The sequence below is a fragment of the Tiliqua scincoides genome, chromosome 9 (assembly GCF_035046505.1).
Source record: "Tiliqua scincoides isolate rTilSci1 chromosome 9, rTilSci1.hap2, whole genome shotgun sequence".
Taxonomy (NCBI): Eukaryota; Metazoa; Chordata; class Lepidosauria; order Squamata; family Scincidae; genus Tiliqua; species Tiliqua scincoides.
In genome coordinates, this window is record NC_089829.1 from 5,976,769 (window position 1) to 5,986,055 (window position 9,287).

A 9,287-nucleotide genomic window follows, 5' to 3' on the forward strand; every position below is an offset into this window, starting at 1 on the left:
TCTACCATGATCTCGGAAGCTAAGCAGGGTCAGGCCGGGTTAGTACTTGGATGGGAGACCGCCTGGGAATACCAGGTGCTGTAGGCTTATACCATGATCTCGGAAGCTAAGCAGGGTCAGGCCTGGTTAGAACTTGGATGGGAGACCGCCTGGGAATACCGGGTGCTGTAGGCCTATACCATGATCTCGGAAGCTAAGCAGGGTCAGGCCTGGTTTGTACTTGGATGGGAGACCGCCTGGGAATACCGGGTGCTGTAGGCCTATACCATGATCTCGGAAGCTAAGCAGGGTCAGGCCTGGTTAGTACTTGGATGGGAGACCGCCTGGGAATACCGGGTGCTGTAGGCTTATACCATGATCTCGGAAGCTAAGCAGGGTCAGGCCTGGTTAGAACTTGGATGGGAGACCGCCAGGGAATACCGGGTGCTGTAGGCTTATACCATGATCTCGGAAGCTAAGTAGGGTCAGGCCTGGTTAGTACTTGGATGGGAGACCGCCTGGGAATACTGGCTGCTGTAGGCTTATACCATAGTCTTTCGAGACTGAAGGTTGCCAACCATTTGTAGTCCTTATTGCAACAATTCTAAAAAGTAAGTATTGTTGTTACTTGCAGATGGGGAAGACTGAGAGCAGCATGGCAAGGGTCACCCACTGACTTCATGGCAGAGGTGAGGTTTGAACTGGGGATCTCCTGATTTCCAGCTCAGCCACTTGGATGCTCTGCAACACCATTTTTGTCCCCAGCTCCCCCACTTCAAGTGAGCTTGTCTGGAAAAGAAGGAAGTTGGGGCACTTCTCCATCTATCTTACATGATGCCAACGTGGACCAGCGTGGCCTCTTACCCAATACCTCATTTCCTGCTTTTTGGAAGTGGGGGGCCGACGACTGGTGAACTTCCTCTTGGTTAAAAGGGCTGACTCGAGGAAACCTGCAAACCGCACTAGTCTGGATGCAAAAAAAAGGATACGGTTGCAGGCAGGCTGACTCGAAAGCCAGAAACAGGAAAAACTATCAATAGCCTTGCAGCACAAACCACAATGCCACCATACAAGATTTCAACACACCCCTTCCAAAGTCTCATAGAAACATAGGCTGGGGAGAGATCATTGTTCCCCCACTGACCCCGGAAAGAGGAAGGAGAGATTTCTTGCTCGTGCCTCTAGTCAACATGTTTTTGTATTTTTTAAAAACCACAATCAGCTTCCAGCAGAGGTGAAGATGGGGGAAAGGTCCAGTGTGTGTGTGTGTAGGCCAAGTGATTTGAAACCTCTCTCACAACACTTGAATGCTCTTCAAAACTGCTGACGTGAAGAAGGCAGCAACAGGGTTTTTCACAAATACGCACACACGACCCTGCATGTTTTAGTTGGCAACCTTCAGTCTCGAAAAACTCTGGTATCGCGCTCTGAAAGGTGGTTCTGGAACAGCATCTAGTGTGGCTGAAAAGGCCGATTCGGGAGTGACAATCCCTTCCACACCGGGAGCAAGTGCAGTCTGTCCCTGGCCTGTCTCCCTGGCTATGGGCCTTCCTTCTTTGCCTCTTAGCCTCAGACTGTTGGCCAAGTGTCTCTTCAAACTGGGAAAGGCCATGCTGCACAGCCTGCCTCCAAGCTGAATCTTCAAAATGTTAACCTCTGGATCCTAATCAGATCATGAAGATGGGAGATAAACAAAGACACACTGGAACACTAGATGGTTCTCCGGTAATGTGAATTATATACACAGTAAAGTTTCAAAGAACAAGAGAACTGAACGATCATAATGTATGGATAATGCAAATGCTTTTCTAGATTAAAAAAAAAAAAGTTATTTCTTTTGCCCAAGTTTGCCATAAGAATCCACGAGCACATTGTCTTGATAAGGCCACGTCTGGAGTATTGCATGCAGTTCTGGTTACAACATCTCAAAAAGGATACAGTAGAAAAGGTGCCGAAGAGAGTGACCAAAATGATTAGTGATCAGGGGCAGCTTCCTTGTGAGGAAATAATAATAATAATAATAATAATAATAATAATAATAATAATAATAATAATAATAATAATAATAATAATAATAATAATAAAGGTATTTATATACCGCCTTTCTTGGTCATCAGATTTCTCCTCAGACTTTAATTCAAGGCGGTTTACATAGGCAGGCAATACTAAATCCCAATAGGGATTTTTACAATTGAAGAAGGTTCTGTCTTTCAAGAACCACAACATTTCAGATGGATCTTTAATGATCTGGTATCACATTCTGGCCTCCAGTTTCCTCCCACACAGGCTGACAGTGGCTAAAGAGCAGGTGGAATAACTCAGCATAACTCAGTTAGGCTTGTCAGCTGCTTCAAGGTCTCGCCATTCACGGTGCCAGTGGCCTCGAACTGGCGACCTTCGGATGTTATCTTCAGGCAAAGGAGGTCTGGTCTACCCTCTAGACCAGACCTCCTGCCCTAGACAATAGCATTTGGGGCACTAAAGCAGGGGTGTGCAAACTTTTTGGCAGGAGGGCCAGTATCTCTCTGTGGGGGCAAAAAAGAAAAAAGAGAAAAAGAATTAATTCACATTTAAAATTTGAATAAATTTACATAAATGAATGTATTAGAGATGGAACTTATATGAATGAATGAAGTTCTTGCAATAGCTCAAGGCCTATAAAAGGCCTTGCACAAAGCAAGGCCGGCCTTTCCTTTCCTTTGCTGCCGCTGCTGCATCACAGATGTGAAACTGCAAGCAGTGGAGGTAGCCCTCGGCCCGCAGCTCATACAAGAGGTTGAGCAGTTGCCCTCAAGCTGAGAGCAGTTGCATCGGGACAGCACAGGCTCCAGCAAGTGTCTGGAGGGCCCGAGGCTCATTGGAGACTGGGGGCTCCCTATGGGCTAGATTGGGAGTCCCTGAGGGCCGTGAATGGCCCTCGGGCCGGGGTTTGGGCACCCGTGCTCTAAAGTCAAGAAAAGAGGCACCCTGAGGGGGGACATGACTGAGACATACAAAATTATGCAGGGGATAGATAAAGTGGTTGGGGGATGTTCTTTTCTCTCTCACACAACACCAGAAACAGAGGACAGCCACTCAAATTCAGTGGCAGAAGAGTTAGAACAGACAAAAGAAAGTATTTTTTCACCCAGCATGTAATTAATCTGTGGAACTCCTCACCACAGGGTGTGGTGACGCCATCTGGCCTACATTTGTGGTGGAAAAGTCCATCACAGGTTGCAAGCCATGATGGGTATACACAGCCTTCAGGTTCTCTGAAATGCAGAGGGAAGAGAGTGGCAACAGGATGCAGGTCTCTTGTTGTCTTACGTGCTCCCTGAGGCATCTGGGGAGATGCAGGAAGCTGGATAGACAGGCCCTTGGCCTGATCCCGCAGGGCTCTTCTTATGCGGACAAAAAGAAAAGAAATGTTATGGTGTTTTGATGAATGCCAGCAGGGTTGACATCACAGCAGAAGGAAAATCGGGAGAGGTGGAATAGGTGGAGAAGCTTTTTCATGCACACAATGGGGGCGTATACTATATGGCTAAATATTAGCCATAAAGGGAGTTATTGGGTATGCTGCAGCAATGATACCAGTTGCTTTTTGGGGAAGTATAGAGCAACATTTCACAAACTGTGGGTTGGGACCCGTTAGGTGGGTCATGAGCCAGTTTCAGGTGGGTTGCGTAGCACCAAGCTCAGGCGTCATTGAAAATACAGACCTGAAAATATAATAATAATAATAATAATAATAATAATAATAATAATAATAATAATAATAATAATAATATACAGTATTTATATACCGCCTTTCTTGGTCTTTATTCAAGACTTTATTCAAGGCGGTTTACACAGGCAGGCTTATTAAATCCACACAGGGATTTTTACAAATTGAAAGAAGGTTCTCTCTTTCAAGAACCACCACATTCAAGGTGTTACACTCCGATCTGGTTTCACATTCTGGCCTCCATCCTCCCACGCTCCGAGCAGATGGAACAGCTCAGCTGCAACTTGCCGGCTGCTTCAAGGTCGCACGGTGCTGGTGGCCTCGAACTGCCGACCTTGTGGATGTTAATCTTCAGGCAAATGGAGGCTCTACCCTCTAGACCAGACCTCCTGCCCAAAATATAGGGTATGGAGCTGCTGGGCGGGGTGGGCTCCCTGTGTGAGAGAAGTAGAGTGCTTTGCCCTGAATAGGTGGGGAGGGGGGAGGGCTGTGTGGATCCAAAGATTCTGCTTTGACTTCCAAGCTATGCAAAATAACAGCACGAGCACACTGTGTAACGGGAGCTTTGGCTGATCGCGGCTCAGGTTCAAAGCCTAAATTGATGGTGTCACTGATAGTGTCACTTCTGACATGCCATGACATCACTTCCAGGTTAATGACATCACTCCAGTGGGTCCCAAACAGATTGTCATTCTAAAAGGTGGGTCCTGGTGCTAAAAAGTTTGAGAACCACTGGTGTAGAGGGTTTTGTAAGAACAAAGCACGGAGTCTTAGTAAGGAACATGTTTAAATCCAAATAGCCATTTGGATTTATGAACATAAGAACATAAGAACAGCCCCACTGGAGCAGCCCATAGGCCCATCTAGTCCAGCTTCCTGTATCTCACAGCAGCCCACCAAATGCCCCAGGGATCACACCAGATAACAAGAGACCTGCAAGGCATTCTGGGAATTGTAGTTTAAGAACATAAGAAGAGCCCCTCTGGATCAGGCCATAGGCCCACCTAGTCCAGCTTCCTGTATCTCACAGCGGCCCACCAAATGCCCCAGGGAGCACACCAGATAACAAGAGACCTGCAAGGCATTCTGGGAATTGTAGTTTAAGAACATAAGAACAGCCCCACTGGATCAGGCCATAGGCCCACCTAGTCCAGCTTCCTGTATCTCACAGCGGCCCACCAAATGCCCCAGGGAGCACACCAGATAACAAGAGACCTGCAAGGCTTCCTGGGAATTGTAGTTAAGAACATAAGAACAGCCCCACTGGATCAGGCCATAGGCCCACCTAGTCCAGCTTCCTGTATCTCACAGCGGCCCACCAAATGCCCCAGGGAGCACACCAGATAACAAGAGACCTGCAAGGCATTCTGGGAATTGTAGTTTAAGAACATAAGAACAGCCCCACTGGATCAGGCCATAGGCCCACCTAGTCCAGCTTCCTGTATCTCACAGCGGCCCACCAAATGCCCCAGGGAGCACTCCAGATAACAAGAGACCTGCAAGGCATTCTGGGAATTGTAGTTTAAGAACATAAGAACAGCCCCACTGGATCAGGCCATAGGCCCACCTAGTCCAGCTTCCTGTATCTCACAGCGGCCCACCAAATGCCCCAGGGAGCACACCAGATAACAAGAGACCTGCAAGGCTTCCTGGGAATTGTAGTTTAAGAACATAAGAACAGCCCCACTGGATCAGGCCATAGGCCCACCTAGTCCAGCTTCCTGTATCTCACAGCGGCCCACCAAATGCCCCAGGGAGCACACCAGATAACAAGAGACCTGCAAGGCTTCCTGGGAATTGTAGTTAAGAACATAAGAAGAGCCCCTCTGGATCAGGCCATAGGCCCACCTAGTCCAGCTTCCTGTATCTCACAGCGGCCCACCAAATGCCCCAGGGAGCACACCAGATAACAAGAGACCTGCAAGGCTTCCTGGGAATTGTAGTTAAGAACATAAGAAGAGGCCCTCTGGATCAGGCCATAGGCCCACCTAGTCCAGCTTCCTGGATCTCACAGCGGCCCACCAAATGCCCCAGGGAGCACACCAGATAACAAGAGACCTCATCCTGGTGCCCTGCCTTGCATCTGGCAAGGATCTTGCATCTGCCCTTGCATATGGGCAAAGGGGTGGGGAAGTGGGAAGTTAATGAACACATTAAGTGCAGACTGCTCAGATATTTTGTGGGAAGGAAAAGTCTCAACAACTAGACATGTGAAAAACTGGGCACTTTTTATTTCATATTGGAACTGTGAAAACAAAACAAAAAAAACGTGACAAGGCTTTTGGAGGTTATTGAGGTGCCAAGTCTTTCAGTTCTATGAGGGTCTAAGTCAGCCATTTTCAACCACTGTACTGTGGCACACTGGTGTGCCACGAGTGGTCTACAGGTGTGCCACAGGAATTTGGGGGAAGGTCATTTATTAGTAGGAACAATGGGGGGTGTGAGCCTCCCCCTGCCCCCCCACTGGCAGCATGGTGTGCCTTGTCAATTGTCAAGAACCTGATGGTGTGTCTTGACCATTTTAGTCCCTTTTCAGTGTGCCATGAGACGAGAAAGGTTGAAAATCACTGGTCTAAGTGTTGATCCCTGTGCTTGAGGAGTAAAATAAAACACCAAGTGACAGAATGCTGGCTGAAGGTCGCCATCTGCTGGCCCTGCTGCAGAAATGCAGCATTTCAGGCAATGGATTCTGGCCTCCCATAAGCACTGTACAAGAGAGGGCTTGGACTGGGTCTGTGCTAGCTCAAGCAGTTTCCCTTAACCCTCAGTTTTGTTGCGTGGTCGGGGTCTGTGCTTCCTTCTCCATGTCTTTCTTGATTCCTCAGCCATGGCAGAGAACGGAGTCCAGATATGGAGACTTCTACATTTGCTTTTATGGCGCATGAGATGAAACAGCAAAGCAAGTTTGGGTCTGGGCAGTGTTGCATGAAAGGTCACTTGGGAACCCTCATATCCTCACACTGGTGCCCTGTACGCTTCTAGATCCTTTACACACTCCTCACCCTTCCCTTCAAAGTGGTTCCCAAACTTTTTAGTGCCAAGACCCACTATTTAAAATGACACTGTATTGGAACCCACCTAGATTTACAAGACTGTATAAAAGGAGATCTAGGATTAATTAATTATGGCAGTTCCTGGCATAAGGGGAAGCTAACTAATTAATTTGCAAGTAATAATAACCTCCCCCCCCCCAAGATGCTCAAACTTTATCTCCCTTATTTACATATGCTTGCAAACTGCAGGAGCTCAGTTTGCAAGGATCTGGTGTGCTCCCTGGGGCATTTGGTGGGCCGCTGTGAGATACAGGAAGCTGGACTAGATGGGCCTATGGCCTGATCCAGTGGGGCTGTTCTTATGTTCTTAACTACAATTCCCAGGAAGCCTTGCAGGTCTCTTGTTATCAGGTGTGCTCCCTGGGGCATTTGGTGGGCCGCTGTGAGATACAGGAAGCTGGACTAGATGGGCCTATGGCCTGATCCAGTGGGGCTGTTCTTATGTTCTTAACTACAATTCCCAGGAAGCCTTGCAGGTCTCTTGTTATCAGGTGTGCTCCCTGGGGCATTTGGTGGGCCGCTGTGAGATACAGGAAGCTGGACTAGATGGGCCTATGGCCTGATCCAGTGGGGCTGTTCTTATGTTCTTAACTACAATTCCCAGGAGGCCTTGCAGGTCTCTTGTTATCTGGTGTGCTCCCTGGGGCATTTGGTGGGCCGCTGTGAGATACAGGAAGCTGGACTAGATGGGCCTATGGCCTGATCCAGTGGGGCTGTTCTTATGTTCTTAACTACAATTCCCAGGAAGCCTTGCAGGTCTCTTGTTATCTGGTGTGCTCCCTGGGGCATTTGGTGGGCCGCTGTGAGATACAGGAAGCTGGACTAGATGGGCCTATGGCCTGATCCAGTGGGGCTGTTCTTATGTTCTTAAGGATCTAGCTCTTCGCAGAGCAATTAGCAGCTATTTGGTAATTAGCAGTTTATGATATGGGGGCCACCATAAATCAGGTCACGACCCACCAGTGGGTCCAGACCCACAGTTTGGGAACCACTGCTCTATGTCCCTCTCTCTGCTCTCTCATATTCCACTACACTCCTACTCGTAGCTTTTGTTCCTCCAGCTGCACCACTCTCAGCCACCTGAAGGTCTCCTGCTCCCTCCAACATCTCCCCCCTTTCTGCTTTGCTTCTCCTTATGCCTGGAACGGCCTCTCTGAACACCTCCACAAGGCAATCTCTTTAACGTCCTTCAAAACACACCTTTAGCTCATCTCCCTAGTCCCCATATGCTGCTGTTAAGTATGCCTGAGAACCTGCGGCAGAAATAATTGCAGTACATATCCTTCCCTTGCCTCCATTTCTGCTCCTTCCTTTGATACCCTCTTCTGTGGCAAGTTTAACACTGTAGGTTCCTTGGGGCAGGTAACTGTTCTCTTGTACTAAGTGCCACGTGCATTAATCATGATGAATAAATACAGAAAAGAAACTTGATCAAGTTTCAAGGGCAAGAGAAAAGGTTTCTGAGGAATATGTGATTCTTTTAAAGGATTTTCCCAACAGCGCAAACCTGCAGATAGTAAAGCTCTCGGCAATTGCTTGGACCACTGACTGAACCGGACTGATCTCAGAGATGTACTAGGTGCGTTTGAGAGCTTAGACTCTGTGTGGGATTTGGGGCATTTTTCTTGTTGAACAGCAAACCTGTTTTGATTTGCGGTGTGTCTGAGGCAGACTTGAGGCAGACACATACGGCACATTACAACTTTAAAAGAGGCCTGGGACTGGCTTCCCTACTATGGCTTCACCCATAAAACAGGGTTGCCAACTTTCCCTGGCAGGACTCCTGCGCATAAAACAGTGTCATGACAGGCAGACAATCAACAGGTGAATATATTTTTGCTGCTACTTTCTCCTCCTGGGAGAAACTAGATCTCTTTTTTCTCTGCCTATTATGGTTCATGGTTGGTTGGTTGTTGGCATCCTTCAGTCTCGGAAGACTATGGTATTGCGCTCTGAATGGTGGTTCTGGAACAGAGTGTCCTCTCCAGTGCGCGAAGCCTGGGTAAAGTAGATATGGAGGATAGACTGTTACCCATGCAGCAAATCCCCCCTCTCCACGTCACTGAAATGGTCCAATGGAATGGCAGAAGCCAATATGGTTGGTTCCAACGGCGTCGCAGGAGTTGCCAGAACGTGACTGTGTTCAGCCATGAACTGCCTCAGGGACTCCGGCTCCGGATTTTGCCTCGAGGTTGACTCCTGAAGCCTTTTCCATAACTGGATGTAGCCACAAGGCAGAGGAGGTTTGGGATCAGAGTTTTCCTTCTCTTAGATGAGCTGCCTTCCCGGGCTATGGAGTCCCATCTACCCGGTATGGTTCATGGTACCCCAACAGAAAACAAGGCAGTGACCCAAACAGGGGGACTTCTGGTTTCTGGCTGAGAATTCCTCCTCCTTTCCGGGGAGTCCCTTGATTTAGGAGCCATGATGAGTTTAAAAGTAGATTAACTTTGCAGTGTGGCTGTGACCCCAGATTGTATTTGACTGTCTGTCTTGACACTGGGTTTTGAGAACAAACAAAGCCAGGGCACCAGTTCATTGGGATT